General features: G+C 36.9%; 1 long non-coding RNA gene across 2 annotated transcripts in view; it reads right to left on the reverse strand.

The window, feature by feature from the left end:
* Positions 1 to 3422: 3422 nt before the first annotated feature.
* The window catches only part of LOC147374056 (uncharacterized), a 43062-nt gene continuing 19013 nt past the window's right edge, over positions 3423 to 27471 (reverse strand). Inside the window, exon 3 of one of the 2 annotated variants that reach the window (XR_015162383.1) lies at positions 3423 to 4789. This is a non-coding gene — a long non-coding RNA (uncharacterized LOC147374056). Of the gene's footprint in view, positions 4790 to 26304; positions 27124 to 27471 lie in introns of those variants that run through there. The other variant, XR_015162384.1, reaches the window with a different exon arrangement.

The following is a 27471-nucleotide window of genomic DNA, read 5'->3' on the forward strand; positions in this document are numbered from 1 at the left end:
AGATTGATGCTTCCAGAGCAAACAACTTATGATATTGTAATAAATTTTTTCAAGTTCCATCATCCAGAATCACTGAAATGAAGGATACGATCTGGCTTATCTGGGCACAGCATAGAAACTACAGACCAAATCATGTTCCTTAGCAGAGGAAAAATTTCTTGCTTAAGCTTCAACCTGAAGCATAAGTACCCATCTTAGACAGAGCAAAAGTTTTTACTGTGAACCTATTTCTGATCTCCTAACCTGCATTTATCAGAAGAAAGGAATGAGATGCTCTAGAATGGGAGAAACCAACTGTGTTCAGTCTGAAGCCAATTATTGTACAATCCATGAGCAAAGAATGTTTTTTATATTTTTAAAAGGTTATAAAAATATAAGACATAGACCTTGCAGGGCCACTGAGCCTAGAATATTGACTCTACAGCCCTCTGGAAAAAGTTTGTCAATCCCTCCTTTAGAGCAGCTCTGTCGAGTAGAACTGTCTATGATGGTTGAAATATTCTGTATCTCTGCTGTCCCAGAATGGCAGTCATAAAACTCATGCAGCTATTGAGTATTTGAAATATGGCCAGCACAACTGAGGAAATGGATTTTAATTACATTTAATTTTAATTAACTTAATTTAAATAGCTGTATTTGTCTAGTAGCTACCACAATTTTTCCTGTCCCAATAGTCTGAAACTTTACATGCCATAAACAACAGAGAGAATAGAAGACAAGCTGCCATTACCTAAACAATACTTAGTTATTTGGGTAATCTACCTCCAAAAATATTTTCTTCCTCTTCCATTTTGTATCTTCTATTATTGTCTCTCAATTATTTTCTTTGAATGCATCTTCAGCCACCTTGCCATCTCATTCTCTTGTGTTTCAAAGGGAAAAGCGAACACAAAGGCAATGCAGGGCCTTACTGAAGGGAGCAAATATATTTCAGAACTGAAGGTCAAAACTCTAAATCATTGCCCTTAAGATCATAGCTAGATTTCTTTGATACCATGTTGAATTCCACAGATCTCTCTGACACATGATGAATTAGCCTAAAGATTTAACCATCATGTATAATGTAATTTCTATAGAAAATTCTATACTGAACTCCAAACACCTGACTTTAAAACTTGCCACAAACTTTCCGACAAATTAGGAATAAACTGTATATAGTTTAACAATAAAAATCACTTATAAGTTTTAAAGTATGGTGAGTCATGTAAAATGTTTACTAGACTAGTATGGAAATTATCCCACAACTTCATAGATGATACAAATGCTTTGCATTTAGAACTAGTTAGTGCTTCCCTGGGCCTTCCTCGTGGCTCAAACTGTAAAGAGTCTGCTTGCAGTGTGGGAAACCCAGATTCAATCCCTGGGTGGGGAAGACTCCCTGGAGAAGGAATTGGCAACCCACTGTAGCATTCTTGCCTGGAGACTTCCATGGACAGAGATTGGCAGGCTACAGTTCATGGGAATGCAAAGAGTCAGACATGACTGAGTGACTAGCTTTCACTTTTCAGTGCTTTAGTAGTTGCGTGCCCTTAACAGTCACCTCTATACTAAGGCAATTTTGTTCTATCAGAGTCACACTTGCAAAATTAAGCACATTCTCCTCAGCCTAAAGGTAAAAGAGATTTGCAAAAAGAGTTAGACAACAATACCATCTTTAACACATTTTCCAAAACTGCATTCTTTTTATTTTATTTCATTGGCCACAAGGTTCAGAACAAGATCCTCTGTGTAATTTACATGCATTATTTCTTAGAAGTCAGAATTACAGTTCCAGTTTGCTAATTCCAAAATAAATTAATTCAGGAAATTAAATTTAGTTTTTGTGCCAAAGCAACTGTTGCTATTAGTTTCTTTTGAACTGTAAATTAGCCTATCTTCAATGCGTTTCTCTGTTAGGTAAAAATATAAGATGAACAGCAGATAAACATTTAGACTATAATTCAATCATTTTTAAGTAGCTGCCAAATGCTGTCTTCAGAAAGTGTCCCATGGGGAAATGGCTATTCTGAGAGTAAATGCTACAAAGTATCTTAAAAACATGCCAAATGCTTTTTATCTGTCAAAAATGGCTAGTAAAGGAAAAGTACGATTTTAATAAGAGATCAGGGAGAAAAGAAGGAAGACCTGTTCCTTTCCAGTCTTTTGAGAGTTTTTCACGCAATACAATTATATGGGAAATTAAAGGGTGTGCTTACATGAACATTTAGAAATTCCAGGGTCCTTTTCAAAACAAGGACAAGGTAACCAGACAATTGACTGTAAACAGACAATTTTTAACTTAAGTGTATTTTTCTATCAATAAAAAAATCAGCCAAATTTCCCCAAAAATATTTGACAAATAATATATTAAAAACTCAGCTTAAAACCTGCTGACAAATTGAAAAAACTAATCACTGGCAAATTATAAGAGAAAACTTTGTATATAGAAATATACCAGTGATAATTTCAGGTTTAAATTTTCTTGGAAGAATCCATAGACCTTCAAAGTTACTATGGTTTTACATGACTTACCAATTATGAGATCTGATTAAACTGTATATTTAATTGGGCAAATAGAAGAATTTCAATTTTTGTTTTGCCTATGTTCAGGACAAGGATGTTCACAGCATAATACTTCATTTAACATTATCTCACAGATTTAGCTCCATAAAAATGAGAAAGTGAAGTCAGTTACAACTAGCATTCAAGGAATAATAATTAAATGGGATAGTAATAATAGCTCTGGCTGGACAGATGGCAAATCTAAATACTCTGAGATTAAGAAGAGTATTTAAAAGGGCTTTATAAATCAAATAGTCTGCTTTTTCACCCAGTACAGTGATTCCTTTCAGTTTCCACTAGTTAACAGGGAGTTCTCTACTTGGTGGCTCAAACAGTAAAGGATCCACCTGCAATGCGGGAGACCTCGGTTTGATCCCTGGTCTGTGAAGATCCCTTGGAGAAGGGCATGGCAACCCACTCCAGTATTCTTGCCTGGAGAATTTCATGGATGGAGGAGCTTTTTGGGCTACAGTCTATGGGGTCGCAAAGAGTCGGACATGACTGAGTGACTTTCATTTCACTTCACTTCTCTACCTCCCATACCAGTAAATTCTATCTTTGGAACATTCTAAATGTTATAAAAGTCTTTTGAAAAAGATATAAATCTATTCATAATTACTTCCTTATGTTTCTTACTTTAAATTCTGGATTGGGCTTCCCTGGTGGCCCAGAGAGTAAAGAATCTGCCTGCAATGCAGGAGACCTGGGTTTGGTCTCTGGGTTTGGTCTCTGGGTTGGGAAGATCCCCTGGAAAAGGGAATGGAAACCCCCCCCCCCAGTATTCTTGCCTGGAGAATCCCATGAACAAAGGAGCCTGGCGGGCTATAGTCCATGTGTTTGCAGAGTCTTACTCGACTGAGAGACTAACCCTTTTCTTTCACTTTCACTCTGGCTATATCAGGAATCAATAGTAATTCAAATAATTAATCCAAAGCCTGATATGGAGTGTCACAAGTCTACTATAAGACATATGTGTCCACCATGAATATAATGTGTCCTAAGGATTTGAGGTATAAATATAGCTCATTTCAGGGCATTGACACAGTGAAGGTTAAGAAAACAGTTTCCAAAAACTCTCTTCTGTGTATATAATTTTAGTTTTGACTTTTATTTTCATTTGGAAAGTTTCTGAGGAAGTTATTTTCTTTTGCCATACAATGTTGTCATAAGGTGTTAATAAGATAAAAATATTTTGAAAAAAAGCTACTATAAAATCACTGACATTATTGGTATAATGTCATAAGTTATAGTAAGTTATAGTGGTAGTAGCTTTGATAGACTAGCTTTTTCATGAAGATTTGCATAAGAATAAAAATAGATTGATCAAGATGTGATAGGAGAATTAAAAATCAGAGCCACTGTATCTTAAACCACAATGTACACAGAGTCCTCTGGAACCTTCTTTAATGCAGATTCTTTGCACCCACTTCCACAGATTCTCATATAATGCTTGTATTCTGTACTTTATTCCAAGAGGAAACATAATGGAACATACTTTGAAAATTGCCAGTTTGGACCCCAAATAAGGAAACTAACTCTAACATAAACTATGTGAAAGTGTTAACAATGAAATAACATTTTATAAACATTAGAAGTCAAGGAATAATTTGAAACACATATAAAACTAAAGATTTGCTGATAAAAGTAAATATATACATATGGATGTACAAGAAATATAAGGTGTCTACCCATTTACAATAAAGAAATTAAATGTTTTTGGTTGTCTTAATATTTGATGAAGTTTTGAAAAAGCAATTAGGAGGAGCATCCAAAAGTCAAAGGAATGACAACATTATTCAGCCTAATGTTTGCTCAATTATTTGGACATTATCTCTTTAATAGGAAGACAGATTTGCTCAAAAACCCACAAAACAAAAACAATATATGTGCCTCAGAAAATCTCACTTTGGCTGAGTTACAAGTAGAGGATTAGAGTATTAGTAGTATTTGGGAGAAGGCAGTGGCAACTCATTCCAGTACTCTTGCCTGGAAAATCCCATGGATGGAGGAGCCAGGTAGGCTGCAGTCCATGGGGTTGCTGAGTCGGGCATGACTGAGTGACTTCATTTCACTTTTCACTTTCCTGCATTGGAGAAGGAAATGGCAACCCACTCCAGTGTTCTTGCCTGGAGAATCCCAGGGACGGGGGAGCCTGGTGGGCTTCCGTCTATGGGGTCGCACAGAATCAGACACAACTGAAGCGACTTAGCAGCAGCAGCAGCAGCAGCAGTATTTGGGAAGACTTAACCTGGATATAAAAGTAAAAGGTAGCTCTACTAATTGTTTTCTATATCCTTGGATAAGTTGCTTAGCTTCTGGGTGTCTTTATTTTGTCTCTTTTAAAAAGGTGGTCATCATATCTGTTCCCTTCTGCTTCAAGACATTCTTGTACAGATCAAATGAAAAAAGAATAAAAAAGTGCTTTTGAGACTATAAGCCCTATCACATGGTTGATGCATGGCTATATCAGAATCTTACTATATAACCTGCTTTTTCAAATGCCAAAATCAGTTAAATACTTTTAGAAAGGTCATGACTTCAGGGGAAATAATGACATGTTCTGGATTTCTATCATATACACTTCTGTGAGAGAGTGAGAATGAATGAGGAGTATGACTTATACAAATGGGAGCAAAATTATCACCTTCTGAATGGGTTTCATAGTGATTTCAAAAGTGTGCTAAATGAATACATCATCATAACCATAACTGACTCTATGAGGAATAAACACTGGAATATGGTAGTTACTAAATTTTGAAATTCATCTAACCATTTGCCATTTTTTTGAGGTTTTCGTCATCCACATCAGTTCTTACAACTGACTCCCAATAATACCTGTGATTAAGATGGACTTAAAGTTCCTGTCAACTTGATTAAACTTTAGACAGCTTATTCTTGACTCTAGGCCTTTGATATCCCTTTCTTGGAGCATTTACTTAAAAAAAAAAAAAAAATTAAATTCCTTCTCTGCCCATTTGTGATGTAAATTTTTAAAAATCTTGTCAGTTTGACAACCCAGGACTGTCTTTCTCCAGACCTGGGAGCCCTTGCTTTGATATGTCAACATAAAGGAAGGCACAGTAGTCCAATCCCCCAATCTCTGTGTGAAGTTAAGAGCCTAGCTGCAGTGGACGCCTTACTCCAAGTTGTGAAACTTTTTCCTTTTACAAAGACATGAGAAAGTTTACTTTTCGTTCAGGTAAAACCAGTTAGTCAAAGCAAATGTCCTGTACTCTCCCTCTCACCTCAGTGCTTAAAAGTCTTCCCACCCTTTGTTCAGTGGAACTGAGTTCAGACTTTAGTCTGGCCCATTCTATTGCAATAAACAAAATCTTGAATAAAGCTGTATATTGTCACCGTGCTTATTTAACTTATATGCAGAGTACATCATGAGAAACGCTGGGCTGGAGGAAGCACAAGCTGGAATCAAGATTGCTGGGAGAAATATCAATAACCTCAGATATGCAGATGACACCACCCTTATGGCAGAAAGTGAAGAGGAACTAAAAAGCCTCTTGATGAAAGTGAAAGAGGAGAGTGAAAAAGTTGGCTTAAAGCTCAACATTCAAAAAACAAAGATCATGGCATCTGGTCCCATCACTTCATGGGAAATAGATGCGCTAACTGTAGAAACAGTGTCAGACTTTTGTTTTTTGGGTCTCCAAAATCACTGCAGATGGTGACTGCAGCCATGAAATTAAAAGAAGCTTACTCCTTGGAAGGAAAGTTATGACCAACCTAGATAGTATGTTCAAAAGCAGAGACATTACTTTGCCAACAAAGGTCCGTCTAGTCAAGGATATGGTTTTTCCAGTGGTCAGGTATGGATGTGAGAGTTGGACTGTGAAGAAAGCTGAGCACCCAAAGAATTGATGCTTTTGAACTGTGGTATTGGAGAAGACTCTTGAGAGTCCCTTGGACTGCAAGGAGACCCAACCAGTCCATCCTAAAAGAGATCAGTCCTGGGTGTTCATTGGAAGGACTGATGTTGAAGCTGAAACTCCAATACTTTGGCCACCTCATGCGAAGAGTTGACTCATTGGGAAAGACCCTGATGATGGGAGGGATTGGGGGCAGGAGGAGAAGGGGACGACAGAGGATGAGATGGCTGGATGGCCATGAGTCTGAGTGGACTCTGGGAGTTGGTGATGGACAGGGAGGCCTGGTGTGCTGTGATTCATGGGGTCGCAAAGAGTCAGAAACGACTGAGTGACTGAAATGAACTGAACTGAACTGAAGCTGTTTAACACTTGTGTAACTTTTTAGAACAGGAAAAAAAATACTTCCAATTTGCAATCATGAAAAGGCAGATTAGAAGCAGCATTTGATACAAGATATAATCAGAAACTATCTTTTTGTGAAAAGTCTGCTGTCACTTACATAAATTAGCATTAAGTTTGGAATTACTAATTTAAACAAAGCCTAAATAGAATTGATGTTGGGCAAGGAAAATTTTGTGCATAATTGTAACACTGTCCACTAGAATCAGAATAGTCTTTTCCAGGTTGCCAAAATTTAACACATGGCTGATAGCTGGAGCTTTGACAAATATGAAAGAATGCTAAAGAAAATCTTGCCATCTGGTAAAAGAGAAAGAGAGGTGGGCTGCAGACTTTTTTCTATTTTTTATGAAACTTTACATGTTCTCAAAGACTAAAATGATTATATCCATATAGAAAACCTGCACTGTTATTTTAATAAATTTAAATATTAAATAATTAATGAGATTACTGTGCTTAACAAATTACATTTCCATGTAATATAATGAAAACATGATTTGGTATATGTATGGTCTGTACAAGCACAGAGTGTAGTTTTAACTATTCATATATCATGTTGTAATTGCGTATGGTCCTTCAATGAATGTGCTTATGTATTATATGCCTGATAGACTTTCACTAAACCTAAATTCTAAGTCATTTAAAAATTATGTTGTAAAGCATACTCATTTTTATTTTTAATTTAGTGTCATACTGTACAATCTCATTCCTCAATCATGGCTATGTTTCCACTTGGAATCATTTAACTTTTCCGCCTTTTATCATGTTAACTGGTGGGAAGAGTAATATTTTACAGTTAAATATTGTGTGATTAATATCCATAATTATAAGATGTGACTGAATTAAAATCAATAACCCTTTATTTGAAGTAGATATCTCTTAACCCTTAATTGCTGATTTAGTAGTTAATTGAGAAAATCCTTGTTAATGATCTGATGTAGCTCTGAAGACTGTTGAATGAGTAAGAGATTTCTCTCCAGTAGAAATAGTTTTCCCAACAGCATACGACTGATTCAAAAGAAAGATTGGTGGAGGGGACAAGGAAATTCAGTGGTTCAGTCTCTCTCAGCCACAGTCAGCCATGACATACACACAGAAAAAAATACGTAATAGGAATTTTTCGTCTCAATGCGAATGTTGATCAATGGTACTCAACATAAAGGAAAAAGTCAGAAAGAATAATATTCCCTAGAAGCTATGTTTTAGGAGCACATGAAACATACATATTTTGTTACAGAACACCTATCTGTTCATCCTTCTTTGTCTCATCTGTCTTTCGCTTGACTACTTCTTCCTTCTTATTCACTCACTGCTTACTTTGCTGCTGAGATAATTGTTCGTGGAAAGGAGATTGTTAATGGTTCTGGCAGCAAAAATTCTCCAGAATTAAACATCTGATCTCATCTGTATTATATTCCTTATGCTAATTTTAAAAACCATTGCCCTTCACAGACTTTACAGAGGGATTTCTCATTTTAAATATGTGTTATGTGGGAAAGAAACATGATCAATTTTATGAGATATTCTGTGTAGAGGAAGGTAGAAGGAAAACCATATTCACTGAAGCCCATAAGGCATCAAGTATTGTGGTAGATATTTCAGATACGGTATTTACTCAAATTCTGACAACCACCATGCTGCTGCTGCTACTAAGTCATTTCAGTCATGTCTGACTCTGTGCGACCCCATAGATGGCAGCCCCTTGGCTCCCCCATCCCTGGGATTCTCCAGGCAAGAACACTGGAGTGGGTTACCATTTCCTTCTCCAATGCATGAAAGTGAAAAGTGAAAGTGAAGTCACTCGGTCGTGTCAGACTCTTAGCGACCCCATGGACTGCAGCCTACCAGGCTCCTCCGTCCATGGGATTTTCCAGGCAAGAGTACTGGAGTGGGGTGCCATTGCCTTCTCCGATAACCACCATAAGAAGAACTTATTATTATTATTTCCATGTTAAAGATAAAAAAAAAAAGACTCACAGTTGTTGGGTAACTTGATCAAAGACAAACTGCTGGTTAATAATCAAACACAGATTTTAAACATTGACTTCAAATCCATGCCTTTCCCCCCACCCCCAGGAACTGGATGCTTCTATAAAATAATCTGTATTTGGAATAGAAACATCAAGTGTGAAAACGTATCTTGAATTAATCATGCTTGAATGCAAATTGTAATGTGTTCAGGTTAACATTCTCGATATGTGTCACATAATGTATATCCATGTTTCCCAAACTACATCTGTGCCCGAGGATGTCATCACAAATTTACCAGGAACTAAGGGATACTTTAAATTTTAAGGATAACAATGAAACTCAACATCTATCAGATTACTGCAAACTACTAACTTGAAGTTCCGTTTCAGAAGTAGATTGTGCTAACTTCCTCTTAATGGCATATCTTTGTGTAACTGGTTTTTAAGTGACTGCTGTGATAAAAAACAAATAGCAAGCAAAAATCAATGTGGAATGAGTAAAATGAGGGTCCTGGTGATATCTAGTTTAGTTCCAGTATCTGAGAGTTGTGCAGTCCTCAATTGATGCATAGATTCCACTAGTAAGTAATTGTGCTTATCTAAAAATAAATATATGTATGCATATAATTTGCTTCAAACATCTATTAAGTCATAGAACATAAATGTTTACTGAGTTATTGGACTTCACTGCTTAATAAGTGGAACTCTTAAGTCTTTCTTTTGGCCTTAGGACATGGTGGTGACGTGTTTGAGACACTAAAGATTCAACAAAACAAGAAAGCTTGGGAATCTCAAGAAGTATTTAACATCTTCCTCTTAATAAAGAGGTCTTTGAACTTGTACCTTTAAGTTAGTCATATGAGTAACTCAGAAATAGATGAAGATTTCTTTTATCGTGCCTCAATCTGTTGTTCTTTAGCTATAAAGCGAAGGCAATCTCAGAGAAGATTACTTAAAAGAAACATTTATTTCAAAACATTTCTCAAGATGAGAACATAGCCAAGTCTTTGGAGATTGTGTGACTGGCAAACTTACCTTCTGAGCTGAGCACAGCCATCAGAGCTATATAGTGTAAGGGACAGAGAGGACTTGACTCCAAATTCCATTTCTACCACTTGCTGACAAAGCTAGTCAAAAATTAGTATTGCTATCCTCATCTGCAGGATGAGCAAAATTCAGTGAGAAGCCATATTTCATATGATTCCATTGTGAGAACTGAAAACAATATGAACCAAAGTTGATTCCAGGCACAAAGTAGATATTTAATAAACATTCCTGCCTGCCTTCTGAATTCACCCTTCCATTGCAGAGAGGATTAATAATCAATACATAAACCTCATGGCTGAAAAATAGTCAACACTTCCTTCTGTTTTATTCTATTCTGAATTTGCACAATAGATAAGAAGACTACAGCCTCAGAAAGCCTCTCCAAGGCTTTATTATTCAGTCAAGGTTCAGATTGATTTTCTTTAGGTCATTTCTATCACTCCCCTCAAATAATACTTCATTCTTTCACTATTTAATATCTGCCCTATCCACAAGACCCATGTCTCCCAAACACAAGTCCAAATATATCATTTATGTCTACTCAGAGTCTTCAGTGGCTTCCTCTGTCTGCAGAATAAAGTCTTAAGTTATTGAGTACAATCATCAAGGACCTCCTTCACAGAGACAACTATCCTTTTTTAAAGCAATATAGTCCAAGGGTTAAGAGTAGAGTCTAGAGATAGACCTTCTAAAATCAGAGCTCTGTGAATGTAAGCAAGTTACTCATCCTCTGCATGCCTCAATTTGCTCATCTGAAAATGGGAAAACTAATAGAACCTACCTGAAATGGTGGCTGTGCAGAGTAAATGAATTAAGATAAACTCAGATCAGTGTTCAAAATAGAGAACATGCTGTTTAAGTGTTAGATTATAACTAATACTACTCAACATGCAACTTCAACAAACAGGACTGTATAATACTCTGAATAAATCCCACATTTTTGGGTATCTGTCATTTTTCTTATATTTTCCATATATTTAAATACCCTTTCTAAGCTTATCGTCAGCTTATTAATCTTTACAAATTCTATTAGCCCATCAAAAGCCTCTCTAGGATGCTCTCCCAGATTTATTTATTTTGCTTCTTAAGGAAATTAATTTCTAAAATTGACTTTACTGACAAGTTTCTACCTTATATGGCTAGCTACTTATTTTCATCATAGTCTTAATCATAATTTATAAGCAAATGTTTCTTTGTTGGTTAATCTGTTTAGGGCCTATCATTAAAATTTCAGATATCTATGTATGTGTTTTATTTACCTTGCACATTCAGATTAGAGTATCTTTATATCATTGATGCATAATTACATGATGGGTAAATGAATGAATGCATATCTACTACTGAAATACAGATTTCCTTTTCATCTTATATATACTACAAACAGTCCTTTCCACTGATGGATTTTCCTTAGGATGGCCCAAATACCCCTTTTTTTCAATATTGTGTGCTGAGTTTATAAAACCTATAAAGAGAATATTATTCTCTTAATATGTCAAAAGATATATGGCTTTAATTTCTTAAATTATTCTATGAAAAAAAAAAGATAAGGTAAACTAAGACCCATTGCCTACTTGCTTCATTCATTTTATTGTGATTGATATAAATAATGGCTTAAAATCACAAAACCTAATTCACACTGAAAATTTATGTTTAAATATCTATATATGACACAGCCAGATATCTCTGAAAAATCTTTCAGAAAGTGCATATTGCTACAGAAATTCAGCTCTTACATCTGCCTTTTGTTTTGACTATAACCTCTGTATGATTTTTTTCCACAACACAAACATGCAAGTATATTACTGATTTTTTTTTAAGTTCACAGCAGAAAAACAATGGGTGAGCCAATAAATATGAACAATAACTTAAGTGAAAAGTACAACATTTAATAAAACTAAAAACAAGAAAATTAAGCAACTGACTGTTCAGGGAAACATAAACATGTGATGAACCATAAAAATTCATGGGAGAATAAACACAAAATTTGGTAAGTGGTTCCCCTAAGGAAGTGGCAGAGTGATGGAAGGGAGGAGTGCAAGGGGGTGAAAGTTATTGGTGATGGTACTTAGATTGCATGGTAGGTTCAGGAAGGTCTTTACATGTTCTTCTTTTAATACACATATCTATAATTTACATTTAAATACATGTTAAATATATCTTAAAAGAAAATTAAGACCATTGTGTAACATTAAAAAAGAAATAAAATGAAGAATAGGAGATAAAAGAATTGAAGGAATTAAAGCTGCATAAAACAAAACAAATAACACAAAGGGAATTGTCTAGACTGCTTCAGAGTACAACTGCCATCTGGATACGTGTAATATTACTTACACTTTATGTATGTGTATGGCTGTTTTCTAGTTATGGAAAGTGATGATGGATTTTCCATGTATGACTGTCAACATAAAATTTCCTCTTGTGTGTATAATATTTATGTAAAAGTGTAAAACCACGTGTATTTTTCTAAAATAATAGCATTGGGGGGCCTCACTGTAATTTCAGCAAATTAAGATAACATGAAAAATATTTTAGGTAAAGAAACATTGTATCAAAAGGGATTTTTCAGGAGCCATAAATTTGAGAGTGTTAACACTGGAGAAAAAAATATCAGGTTACTAAAAAGAAGAGGTTAACAGAATTCTGTGACAGAAATGGCTATTTTTCTCTCAATATCTTGGCCTTTGATACCTGTTTTTCCTCAATATTTTGATGGACCGTGGTGTCCTACAATAGAGGCTACGTTGCTCAGTACACATCGCAGCAATACAAAGTAGTCCTGCAAGTTGTCAATAAAGAAATATAAAGAGAGGCAAATATAAAACTTTCAGAACATGTCCTTTTTACTACTGGATGGGATGAGGATAAAAGTTAGAATGGAAGCATTCATCTCATTGCATGAGGTTATCATGGAAACTGAGGTCTTTGCAGAGTAAAAAGGGAAGTCATGAGGTTTTCAGACTCCTGAGTGTCACAGCATCTTTTAACTGACTACTTTCAGACTCAAGAAAGAAAGAAACTTCTCATTTATAAAAACCAGTATTGTGTGCGATTTTCTGTTACCTGTAACCAAATCTATATTCAATTATCACATAATCATAAGCAATCAGATTGTTATTCATTTTTTCATTGTTTTTTTTTTTTGAAGAACTTTGTACATCTAATAGCAAGGACTATACAAGGTCCTTGAAATTTTTACCCATGACTTAGTTGTAAAACCTCCAAAGATATAATAATTTGAAATGTCATTTATTTAAATTTGGAATCCATTATCAACTGTGAGAATTAAAATGAGACAATTACTTTACATTTTATGTAGTATATATTGGAGGCATTTTGCCTACTTCCATTGCATCTAGCAATTTTATTCAGAGGAAATGTTGACTCCTGGTGATCTAAGCAGACCAATCATATTTTTCCCCCCAGGAATTAGAAGGTTGGGATAAGGCACACAGAATTGGAAAGTGAAGTAGGTGAGCATACTAGAGCAGCACGGTAGCAAAAGCCCCTATGTTCCTGCTGCTGCCCATACCAGGAAGCTCAGGCTCTTGGTGGCACAAATTTTTGGTCACCTTTCTAGCATTCAAGGCTTCCCAAGTGGCACAATGGTAAAGAATCTACCTGCCAATGCAGAGATGCAGAAGACGTGAGTTCAGTCCCTGAGTTGGGAATATCCCCTAGAGAAGGAAACAGCAACCCACTCCAGTATTCTTGCCTGGAAAATTCCACGGACAGAGGAGCCTGGTGGGCTACAGTCCATGGGCTCACAAAGAGTTGGACATGACTGAGCATGCATGCACACACTGGTCACACGATACTAGCATTCATTTTCCCTTTCCCAGTTATAACAGTACCCTAAGGCCTCATTCATGTAGTTTGAGTGGTATTTGATCCATCATTCAGGACCCGTCCTAATTTGCTGAAGCCAATAGCATAATCCATCCCCATGTCACCATTATGAATTAGGAATATGTAGCCTAGACCTCAGCCTGGGGTGTGCAGGAGCTGTTTCATACCAGCTCTGAAGAGCCAGCTGCTAAATTTCTTGAAAATGTGCAGTCCTTTACTAACACCACCATTAATTAGAAAATAAATCATATAAACTCATTTAAATTCTATGAAAATATAATAAATACTCAAACCAGATCCATTTCTAAGTGTTTTGTGTGATTTTACTACACTTCATTAGAATCCATGTACTTGAGATTATTCATATTTACTGCACAAGGTGGAAATTCTATGTAATGATGTGCAACTGCATGGTGGTGGTGGTGGTTTAGTTGCTAAGTCGTGTCCAACTCTTATAACCCCATGGATTATAGCTTTCCAGGATCCTCCGTCCATGGGATTTCCCAGCCAAGAACACTGAAATGGGTTGCCATTTCCTTCTCCAGGGGATCTTCCAAACCCAGGGGTGGAACCTGGGTCTCCTGCATTGCCAGCAGATGCTTTACTGACTGAGCCACCAGCGAAGCCCATATAAGTGCATACCTTTTCCTGACTCTGTAGTCAATGGCATCATATCAATAGCCAAATAATATATATTCTTCCAGTATTTGAAAAGTATTGTCCAAATGAACAAATAATTACCATAATCAATGAATGAATCAGTAAGGTTTCCGAGCAGCTAGACTATTTTCAAATCATGACTAGATTGCAACTATACATTGGCTACAGACATGAGTCTGGCAAAAGTTAACAGAAGTACTATGTGAAAATTAATCGGCCATATGAAATTCATATTGAAAAGTATTCTATCCTTATTATTTATAAATTGTGTGCTAAACATCTTTTACACAAGTAAAGTTCATAATAATCTTATGTACATATAGAACATGCTTAAATTTTTTTTCAGAGAACTGCTTTTCATCATTTACCAAGAAACCCATGTCTAAGCCAGCTAGTTAGTACGTGACTTTCCATGAATGAACATGGGCCAAATTAGTTCAATCCCAGAGAAGGTTGGGACTTTCTTTTTTCAATGACTGAAACAGACATTTCTATCTCTCTAAAACTCTGAAGCTCTTTCTTTGCCTTCCACACATACAAATACACAATCACTCACTCTCGACATAAGGAAGAATGAAGACTTATGAGCTTATTATTGTGTATGATGACACTACAAATGAGCTTCCCTGGTGGTTCAGATGGTAAAGAATCCGCCTGCAATGCTGGAGACCTGGGTTCAATCCCTGAGTTGGGAAGATCCCGTGAAGGAGGCATGGCAACCCACTCTCCCATTCTTGCCTGGAGTATCCTGATGGTCAGAGGGGCCTGGCGGACTACAGTCCTCGGGGTCACAAAGAGTTAGACACAGCTGAGTGACTATGCACACATGACATGACAAAGGAGTCAACTTTAGGATACAAAAAGCAGGTAAGAGAAAAGAAAGAAGCTAATTTCTTGTTGAAAGTTTTGAGGTGCTGGGTCAAACTGACATTATAGTAGCCCTAATAGCTAATGAGTTTTTTTCATTCCTTAAGACAGTTTCAGCTGAATTTTCTGTGCTTCCTGAGACCCAAAACTATCCAGCTATTTTGTCTGTAAACTATACCACTTCCCTTCTATGAAGCATTTCTTTTTTTCTCATATTTACCAAAGTTTGTGAATCAATCGTCTAAAAAGGTTAGGTTGGAGGCTTAATATGTTAGAAGAAAAAAATAATTCTGATATATTTTTCTTACAGAAGGTACAAAGAAGGAGCAAAGAAGCTTTGGGGTGAGTGTTGTTTTTCAAGACTCTCCAGGTAGTCTTAGACAATACACTTAGGTTGGTAGGGATGTTATTCTTTTACTCAGGCCCTAGATCCCAACTAGTCATGAGAAACCATAAGGGAGCTTACTACAGGCTTACAGGCCTCCTATACTATCCATTTTATGGCCCTGAAACTACAAAATGATGATCTTTTGTGACTGTGAAATCATTTAGCAGGCCAGGTCATGTATATCCTAATAACCAAGTCTCACATATAATTTTGTATTACGTCTCCAATGCCATCTCTGCAGATATAAAGTAATGAAAACATATTTTTGTGTTAAGATTCTCTGCATCATACTATGTAATGCTGGCAGGTCTGTGGCAAGCAGCTGAGTCCACTGCTTACAACCACAAACACCCCAACAAACACAGAATTGGCAACTAGGAGTAGTACAAGGGCCATAGATCCTCGGGTAAATTTAGCTTTCGGGAATTTGTCATCAGGTTGACATAAAACAAACAAACAAAACCACTGGGATACTTTCCCATTAGGAAAGTGCCAGCCCATGACACAGAGTAGTGAATTTGTCAGTCAACTTGGTAACTTTGGCTACTGGAAAAACAACAAAGAATGAAAAAGCCCAGGGCTATGGTAGGATCTTTGCTACATCCAATAGCAAAGTGTAACTTAAAATAAGAGAACCCTAAAAAGCAATTCTTGAAAATCCTACCTCAATGTGATGACTGATACTCAGTTTCTATATGTTGCAATGCTAAAAAAAATCTTCTATCTCTTGTAGCCATAGAGTGAAGCTGCTAAAGGTCATAGAAACTGATTCCAGGGGATGCTTAACTAAGAAATTAGTTAAATTCACAACATCACTAATTTTTATGCAATGTATGATATATGAATAGGAAATTAGGGAATTCTGAAATAAGAAAATTAGAGAATCCATTGAAATTAACATATCCAGGAGTATTCTTAGGATTTGGAGAACCCCAACCCATAGAGCTGCTCTAAAATGTTCCCATTGTATCTTTCTTGCTGTATGGATCTAATAATTTACCTAATTCTAACATTCATAGCCTCTCAATTTTCCCAGTCACTGAAATGCAAAATCAGAGTAGAGAATAAAATAATTAAATCCAGAAAAATTTCATGGATTTAAAATTTTATATCCAGAAAAATTTCATGGATTTAAAATTTTATATCCAGAAAAAGTTTCATGGATTTAAAATTTTATATCATTAAAAATGAAAAATTGTAGAGAAGTATTTTGATAGCTCTCAACCATGAAGAATAGAGTATGATTTTGGATAAGGCTTAAATCTTTGCTATTGGTGAACACAGAGCAATTTGGAACTCAGCAGCTTGCAAGCAGCTAACTATAATTCCAAGAATTTGTTGGTTTGGTCAAAGCAAAACTGTATGAAAAGGTGACCCATGTTGCTGTTGCTGCTGCTGCTGTTAAGTTACTTTAGTCCTGTCTGACTCTTCGCAACCCCACGGACTGCAGCCTACCAGGCTCCTCTGTCCATGGGATTTTCCAGGCAAGAGTCCTGGAGTTACTCATGTTCAGTCAGTTCAGTTCAGTTCAGTCTCTCAGTCATGTCCGACTCTTTGCAATCCCATGAATCGCAGCACGCCAGGCCTCCCTGTCCATCACCAACACTCAGAGTCCACTCAGACTCACATCCATTGAGTCAGTGATGCCATCCAGCCATCTCATCCTCTGTCGTCCCCTTCTCCTCCTGCCCCCAATCCTTCCCAGCATCAGAGTCTTTTCCAATGAGTCAACTCTTCTCACGAGGTGGCCAAAGTACTGGAGTTTCAGCTTCAGCATCATTCCCTCCAAAGAAATCCCAGGGCTGATCTCCTTCAGAATGGACTGGCTGGATCTCCTTGCAGTCCAAGGGACTCTCAAGAGTCTTCTCCAACACCACAGTTCAAAAGCATTAATTCTTCAGCACTCAGCTTTCTTCACAATCCAATTCTCACATCCACACATGACCACTGGAAAAACCATAGCCTTGACTAGACGGACCTTTGTTGGCAAAGTTATGTGTCTGCTTTTCAATATGCTATCTAGGTTGGTCATAACTTTCCTTCCAAGGAGTAAGCGTCTTTTAATTTCATGGCTGCAGTCACCATCTGCAGTGATTTTGGAGCCCCAAAAAATAAAGTCTGACATTGTTTCCACTGTTTCCCCATCTATTTCCCATGAAGTGATGGGACCAGATGCCATGATCTTCGTTTTCTGAATGTTGAGCTTTAAGCCAACTTTTCACTCTCCTCTTTCATTTTCATCAAGAGGCTGTTTGGTTCCTCTTCACTTTCTGCCATAAGGGTGGTGTCATCTGCATATCTGAGGTTATTGATGTTTCTCCCAGCAAGCTTAATTCCAGCTTGTGCTCCTTCCAGCCCTATGTTAGGTAATATTAAAAAGCCAGAAAGCCTTTAGTTGATGTCAAAGAAAGAATTCAAAGACTACAGGAAAACGTGATATTAGATTGGATACATCTTGTACATTTCACCCATACATCCCCCTCACCGTGTTCATTGCCAGGGTTCAGACAATTATTCATTCTACTTTTTAATTAGGAACAAAGTGGTGATGGAAGTCCTGCTGCTGCTAAGTGGCTTCAGTCATGTCCGACTCTGTGTGACCCCATAGACGGCAGTCCAGCAGGCTCCACCATCCCCGGGATTCTCCAGGCAAGAACACTGGAGTGGGTTGCCATTTTCTTCTCCAATGCATGAAGTGAAAAGTGAAAGTGAAGTCGCTCAGTCATGTCTGACTCTTAGCAACCCCATGGACTGCAGCCTACCAGGCTCCTCCATCCATGGGATTTTCCAGGCAAGAATACTGGAGTGGGTTGCCATTGCCTTCTCAGGATGGAAGTCCTAGTTTCTTTGAAAAATACTTTGCTGCTGCTGTTACTAAGTCACTTCAGTCGTGTCCGACTCTGTGCGACCCCATGGACTGCAGCCCACCAGGCTCCTTCACCCACAGGATTTCCCAGGCAAGAGTACTGGAGTGGGGTGCCATTGCCTTCTCCGGAAAAACACTTTACGAGGCTGATAATTCTAGTGAACAAGGGAAGAATAAAAATGCGATCCTTGATCTCACTAGGGTTGAAATAAGCTAAGCCCAGTGAGGCCAAGACTATATGTTATTACCCTCCAGAAACAAAATATCATTTTGCCATAGATTATATATCTCTTATGACCTCCATCTTCCAGATGTCTCAGTTCACATTCAAATCCAGTGATAGTAAATTTGATTATTCAAATGTGGGTCTGATATCTGTCCTAGAATTAATCAATCATGGCCAGAAACAAGGCTTGGTAACAATCACTGAGGCATCACTGAGCCCATGAAGTGTCACTCTACTTTAATCCATTATGTTCTTTTTTACTTGATTTTCAACACATGTACATGAGGACAGGAACACATGCATGCACATGCACACACACACACACACACACATTTTTGTTTCCTTAATCCCAAAATGTCATCATCTAATAAGATCTAAACTCTCCCATGCACAACTACATCCTCTTCCCCACCAGCACACAATTTCTAGTTTATATCTTGCAACTCAACCAGAATTTTCTCTCCTATAGCCATACCCCAAATTTCCCCACTGCCTTTTCAACCTAATAACTCATATTAAAAATTAAAGGGAACCAGTATAGGGATTTGCTGTTTGCCTTTTGACAGTAAATTGTTAATAACAGCATTCTGGTAGGAGAGATGTCTTGATTTACAGTGTTTGCTAATTTCCATAAACATTTCTACCATAGTCAACTTTGAGCTACTAATGTGAAGTCACTGAATTGCAGAGTTGGAAAGAGACGTATATAATCAACTCTGTAAGTAAATGCAAATTGGCTCCAGCACACCTATATAATTATACAATCAGGAATTAGGGGAAATTCAGGAGTTTTATGCCTGATGGATTGTCTCTCTAGGCATATTTAACTAACTTTCATTTATTATCTTACCCTCAATGCCTCCCTTTATTAGTAGATTTCAGTGATGTTCTGTAACATCAGGAATTAGTGTAAGCACCGAGCCAGGATCCAATAATCTCCACCAATTTTTTAAATATCTTTTTCTATATATTTACTAAATTAAGCAATCAATTAGAACAAAGATTAAAACATTTACAACTCATATATTTAGTGTTATAATAGCATCATTTTATTAAGCTTCTTCTTGTTCCAGAAAGGAGATGGTCAGCTCACAAAATTAGGTAATAAAATGAGTATGCAGTAATAAAATAGGCATTTGGTTGTTTCAGATTGAAGTTTTTAAGTTTTCTGCCAATTAAGTAGGTTTTAATTAATTAAATCAAGTAGAAACAGTCCATTTTATTTCCTTAGAACACATGGTTAATTGACCATAATTGGTATGCCCTTTGGCATACTATGCACCATCTCTGGAGTACTGCACTGATCCTATGCTCCTACCACCATTATATACCCATAGACTTATTTTCCTTCAACTTATGGTTATTATAAACTCTATAAAGGCAGAGTTGTTGTATATTTTACTCCAAGAATAGTTTCTGACATCAAGATGAAGGAGAGAGGTAAGGAAGGAAGGGAAACAGTGAAGGAGACATGTTGAAAGATTGATCAAACATGCTAAAGTCATAGAATCTGGAAGTTTGAAGACACCTGATGCTATCTAATTCAGAAGCCTCCTCTACAGATTAGGAAACGGAATACTGAAACAGGTCAAAATACTTGTCCATGAATTTGTTGTTATTCAGTCACTCAGTTGTGTCTGATTTTGCAACCCCATGGACTGCAGCATGTCAGGCTCCCTTGTCCTTCACTAACTCCCACAGTTCACTCAAATTCATGTCCATTCAGTTGGTGACATTATCTCACTCTTCATCCTCTACCACCCAATTCTCCTTTTGCCTTCAATGTTTCCCAGCATCAGTGTCTTTTCCAATAAGTCGACTCTTCCTATCAGGTGGCCAAAGTACTAGAGCCTCAGCTTCAGCATCAGTCCTTCCAACAAATGTTCAGGGTTGATTTGCTTTAGGATTGACTGGTTTGATCTCCTGGCAGTCCAAAGGACTCTCAAGAGTCTTCTCCAGCACCACAATTCAAAAGTATCAACTCTTCAGTGCTCAGCTTTCTTTATGGTCCAACTCTCACATCCATACATGACTATTGGAAAAAGCATAGCTTTGGCTATACAAACTTTTGTCAGCAAAGTGATAACTCTGTTTTTTAATACTCTGTTTAGGTTTGTCATAGCTTTCCTTCCAAGGAGCAAACCTCTTTTATTTTCATGGCTGCAATGACCATCCACAGTGGTTTTAGAGCCTCAGAAAATAAAATCTGTCAGTTTCCACTTTTCCCCTTCTATTTGCCATAAATTGATGGGACCTGGTGCTATGATCTTAGTTTTTTGAATGTTGAATTTCAAAACAGCTTTTTCAGTCTCCTCTTTCACCTTCATCAAGAGACTCTTTAGTTCCTCTCCACTTTTGCCATTAGTGTTATCGTCTACATATCTGAAGTTGTTAATATTTCTCCAGACAATCTTGATTCCAGTTTGTGTTTCATCCAGCCCAGCGTTTCACATGATGTACTCTGCATAGAAGTGAAAGAAGCAGGGTGACAGTATACAGCCTTGTTGTACTCCTTCTGCAATTTTGAAATGGTCAGTTGTTCAATGTCCAGTTCTAACTGTTGCATCTTGACCTGCCTACAGTTCTTAGGAGACAGGCAAGGTGGTCTGGTATTCCTATCTCTTTAAAAATTTTCTACAGTTTGTTGTGATCCACACAGTCAAAGGCTTTAGCATAGTTAGTGAAGCAGAAGTAAATGTTTTTTTTTTTTCTCGAATTTGCTTGCTTTCTTTATGATCCAACGGATGTTGGCAATTTGATCTTTTGTTGCTCTGCCTTCTCTAAACCCAGCTTACCTTCCTAAACATATGGGAGTGCCTGGTTCACATACTACTGAAGTCCAGCTTGAATGATTTTCAGCATTACCTTGCTAGCATGTGAAATGAGTACAATTATACAGTACTTTGAACATTCTTTGGCATTGCCCTTCTTTGGATTGGAATGAAACTGATCTTTTCCAGTCATGTGGCCACTGCTGAGTTTTGTAAATCTGCTCAGCATATTGGGTACAGCACTTTAACAGCATCATCATTAGCGTTTGAAATACCTCAGCTGGAGTTTTGTCACCTCCTCTAGCTTTTTTCATAGTACTTCTTTCTAAGGCCCACCTGACTTCATACTCCATAATGTCCAGCTCTAAATGATTGACCACACCATCAAGGTTATCCAGGTCATTAAGACCTTTTCTGTTTAGTTCTTCTGTGTATTCTTGCCACCCATTCTTAATCGTTTCTGCTTCTGTTAGGTTCCTACTGTTTCTGTCCTTTATTATGTCTGAAGAGATCTCTAGTCTTTCCCATTCTATTGTTTTCCTCTATTTCTTTGCATTGGTCATTGAAGAAAGCCTTCTTCTCTCTCCTTGCTATTCTCTGGAACTGTACACTCAGTTTGGTACATTTTTTCTCTTTCTTCTTCAGCTATTTGTAAAGCCTCCTCAGACAACCATTTTGCCTTCTAGACTTTCTTTTTCTTTGGGATGATTTTGGCCATTGCCCTCTGTTCAGTGTTACAAAGCTCTGTCCATAGTTCTCCAGACACTCTGTCTATGAGATTAATCCTTGAATCTATTTGTCACCTCCACTGCATAACCATAAGGGATTTTATTTAGGTCATACCTTAATGGCCTAGTAGTTTTCCCTCCTTTATTCAACTTAGGTCTGAATTTTCAATAAGAAATTTATGATCTGAGACATAGTCAGCTCCAGGTCATATTTTTGCTGACTGTATAGAGCTTCTCCATCTTTGGCTGCAAAGAACATAATCAATCTGGTTTTGGTATTGACCATCTGGTGATGTCCATGTGTAGACTCATCTCTTGGGTTGTTGAAAAAATGTGTTTTTTCCTGTAGTTTTCATACTGTGCCCAGCATTTTCTGTTGATGAAACTCTGTTAGCCTTTGCTCTGCTTCACTTTGTACTCCAAGGCCAAAGTCACTAGTAATTCTGAGTATCTCTTGTCTTCTTACTTTTGCATTCCAATCCCCTATGCTGAAAGGACATCTTTTTTTTTTTTTTTTGGTGCAACACCTCCAGAAGGTGTTGCGGGTCTTCATAGCACTGATCAACTCAGCTTCTTTGGCATTGGTGGTGGGGCATAGACTTGGATTACCATAATGTTGAACGGTTTGCCTTGGAAATGACCTGAGATCATTCTGCCATTTTTGAAGTTGCACTCAGGTATTGCATTTCCAATTATTTTGTTGACTATGCGGGCTACTCCATTTCTTCTAAAGTTTTCTTGTCCACAGTAGAAGGTTAATAGTCATCTGCATTAAATTTGCCTATTCCCATACATTTTAGTTCACTGATTCCTAAGATTTTGATGTTTAATCTTGCTATCTCCTGCTTGACAACATCCAATTTGCCTTGATTCATGACCTAACATTCCACCTATACAATACTGTTCTTTACAGCATCAGACTTCACTTTCACCACCAGACACATGCACACCTGAGTGACATTTCTGCTGCAGCCCAGCCACTTCATTCTTTCTGGAACTATTAGCAATTGCCCTTTGCTCTTCCCCAGTAGCATATTGGACACCTTCCAACTAGGGGGGCTCATCTTCCAGTTTCACATGTTTTGCTTTTCATACTGCTCATTAGATTCTCTATGCAAGCATACAGAGTTGTCATCTCCTCCTCCAGTGGACCATGTTTTGTCAGAACTCTTCACTACGATTTGTCCAACTTGGGTGACTCTGCATGGCCTGACTCATAGCTTCATCAAGTTATGGAAGGCCCTTTGCTATGACAAGGCTGTGATCCATGAAGGATTGTCCATGAATAGCCCCTGTATAAGTGCCAAGTCAGAACACAAGTCAGAGAACATAGGTATCTCAATTTTATAAAGGCAGTTTATGTTAAGAAAAGACTATAAAATAAATACAGAATGGAAAAACACCATGAAGGTATACCAAGGTATACAGAGAAGAGTGAAGTAAAAAGAGAGAGATCTTTAATGCACCACAATTTTGTAAAAAGCATACTATTTACTATTTTTTTTTTAATTAAACTAGGTAAAATTCACCAAAACTCTTGGATTCTTGCTTTCAGCTTTCTGATTCCTGGCCATCACAGTGACTCCAAAGGTGCTGAAGCTGACATTTTTTTGTTTGTTTGTTTGTTTTGGTCAAAATGGAAATAACTTCCCTCTACATGGCCTCCAAAACATTTTGTGGAGAGGTCACTCCAAACTCTTGATACTTTGGTATACACTATTTGTAGGGTCACAAACTATTTATAGAATCAGGCAGATTCTCCGAAATGCAAAGCGCTTTGTAATTACAACCTTCATTTATCCTGAAAAATACAAATTTTTGTATCCCCAAAATGGAAAGATAAAAGAATCATCTGTCAGGAAGCAACAGAACTGGACATGGAACAACAGACTGGTTTGAAATCAGGAGAGGAGCACGTCAGTGCTGTATATTGTCACCCTGCTTATTTAACTTATATGCAGAGTACATCATGAGAAATGCTGGGCTGGATGAAGCACAAGCTGGAATCAAGATTGCCGGGAGAAATATCAATAACCTGAGATATACAGATGACACCACCCTTATGGCAGAAAGCGAAGAACTAAAGAGGCTCTTGATGAAAGTGAAAGAGGAGAGTGAAAAAGTAAGCTTAAAACTCAACATTCAGAAAACTAAGATCATAGCATTGAATCCCATTACTTCATGGCAAATAGATGGGAAACAGTGGAAACAGTGACAGACTTTATTTTGGGGGACTCCAAAATCACTGAAGATGGTGACTGCAGCCGTGAAATTAAAAGACACTTGCTCCTTGGAAGAAAAGTTATTACAAACAAATAGTGTATTAAAAAGCAGAGACATTACCTTGCCAACAAAGGTCCGTCTAATCAAAGCTATATTCTTTCCAGTAGTCATGTATGGATGTGAGAGTTGAACTATTAAGAAAGTTGAACACCGAAAATTGATGCTTTTTAACTGTGGTGTTGGAGAAGACTCTGGAGAGTCCCTTGGATGGCAAGGAGACCCAACCAGCCCATCCTAAAGGAAATCAGTCCTGAATATTCATTGAAAGGATGATGCTGAAGTGGAAAACTCCAATACTTTGGCCACCTGATGCGAAGAACTGACTCATTTGAAAAGACCCTGATACTGGGAAAGATTGAAGGCAGGAGGAGAAGGGGATGACAGAGGATGAGATGGTTGGATGGCATCACCAATTCAATGGACATGAGTTTGAGTAAATTTCAGGAGTTGGTGATGGACAGGGAGGCCTGGCGTGCTGCAGTCCATGGGGTTGCAAAGGGTCAGACATGACTGAATGACTGGACTGAACTGAAATGATTCTATTCAGGAAGGTTATGCTTTGAAATGCTAAAAGATATATTTATACATTATAGTTATAATGAAATAAGTTGGACTTTGTTCCCATATTTTGATTTTTGAATCAAAATATATATCTCAAAGTATAAATTAATTTCTCAATGCATAAATATTGCTTTATCAAAATGTTTAAGACAAAAAACTAAGTCATTTTGAGTATCAGGAAAGACTTAACTCTCTCATTATCATTGCAGGACAGAACATTCAGTTAAGCTTTCTTAGAATTTTAGGAAGCTTCAGTTCTGGGCAAGAGTTCTGTAATGATACTCAGTAGAATGAAGCTTCACTTTTCCTTGGTGAAAGCTGCTTTTTTTCTGAGAGATGAAAATTGTGCCAATCAAATTTGAATTTTTCTAGAACAAGTAGGTAATTTAGGAAAAGACTAATGCATATCATTTGTAACAGTTTTAAAAAATCATGCATTTCAGTAATCCTTCCAATATAACTTTAGCTGCTAAGGTATATAAAGTTTCTAAAAAAATTAAAACTGAATATTAAATGGGTGAGTTATGGCTAACAAAGGTAACACATTGGAAAGAGTAAGATAATTTGAATAATAATTCACTCAGTATTTCTATGATCCAAGTAATCCAGTGTTTCATTTATGGAATGATGATGAAGAGGAAGAAATAGAATTATCAACCAACCACATACTCTGAAAGGGATTGGGTAATTATAAATCTTTCTGACTTTAAAATATTGTTGTTGAGAAGATATGTTAAAAAGATAAGGTGTCTACAAGGAATGAGCTTCATAGGAGATGTTTAAACAAACCTTAACAGATGTGAATCCTTGGAAGTTTAGTAAGGTATTTAAAACCAGTGAAGCAAGGGAAAAGGGTTATAACATTACACCTTGCAGAAAATCCAAAGAGATAAATATTTATCACACATGTGAAGTTGGAATCAGATTGCCCTAACACTTACAAGACAGAAACCTAGTCTTAATCATGTAAAATAACAATAAGATAAATACTAAGTGCTTGTTATTTGTCAATGATTATTTTAAATGTTTTACATGCATTAATTTATACAATCTTCATAAAACCTATGACATCATTAGTATGATCATTCTTGATTTACAGATGCTGGAATTTAAATATACAGATATTATGAAATTTTTCCAAGTTCATATACCTAATAAATGGTGCAAAAAGGATTTTAACATAGGTACTCAATAAATGGAAGCTATTTTTTACTTAAAATATTTTAAAGTGATGAACTAAAAATCTCTATAAAATACTGGCTGAAACAACTTTTCAAATTGAAAAAACTCTGCAAACATCATATTTTTATTGCTGGTTCCCCATTTCCAGAGATTAATGTATTACATATTTCTTATATAAAGACTATTCAAAAGAAGAGTAGATTATACAGAAATGGAAATCAGCCTAAAATATTCGTTAGCCAGGAGGCATTGTTCTACTAAAAATTACTGGATATAGTAAATTAACCTAGGGCAATACTGTATTGCTGTATCTAAATGATAAAAAATGTAATTTCATGAGTCATTTATCAAATGCAACTGAATAAATTACTAAGAGTTCAAACAAACATGTTAGGAAAAAATTAACAAGTGTTTAAAAAAGAAAACATTCAACATTATGTCCACATATTTATAGGGTGTGTGTGTGTGTGTGTAAATTCACAGTAATCTGTATACATGTTACAGATTGTCTATAAATTTTAATTAATTTATTTATTATAATTGAAGGCTAATTACAATATTGTGGTGGTTTTTGCCATATGTTGACACAAATCAGCCATGGGTGTATTTAAATTTATTATAATACACAGCTTGCTTCTGAAGTGCTATCTTGTTATTTTCAACCAAATAAACTAGGCAGATCAATAATAAGCAAGTCAATGACACAGCTTAATCAGATAAAAGTATATAGAAAATATTCATGGACTGTAGCCCGCCAGGCTCCTCTTTCCATGGAATTTTCCAGGCAAGAATATTGGAATGGTTAGCCATTTCCTGCTTCACGGGATCTTCCTGAACCAGGGATCGAATATGCATCTCCTTCATGGCAGGCAGATTCTTTACCACTGAGCCACCAGGGAAGCCCCTCCTAGAGATGTAAGGATAAAATTTGAAATCTTTATCTGTAATCAATCAGTTCTGTTGCTCAGTTGTGTCCACCTCTTTGCAACCCCATGGACTGCAGCACACCAGGCTTCCCTGTCCAACATCAACTCCAAGAGCTTGCTCAAACTCATGTTTTGGTGATGTCATGCAACCATCTCATCCTCTGTTATTCCCTTCTCTTCCTGCTTTCAATCTCTCCCAGCATCAGGGTCTTTTCTAAGGAGTCACTTCTTCACATCAGGTGGCCAAAATATTGGAGTTTCAGCTTCAGCATCATCCTTCCAATGAATATTTAGGGCTGATTTCCTTTAGGATGGATTGGTTGGATCTC

Source organism: Bos grunniens, chromosome 4 (genome assembly GCF_055505025.1).
Source record: "Bos grunniens cultivar Pamir isolate PY7600 chromosome 4, Bosgru_T2T1.0, whole genome shotgun sequence".
NCBI classification, from domain to species: Eukaryota; Metazoa; Chordata; class Mammalia; order Artiodactyla; family Bovidae; genus Bos; species Bos grunniens.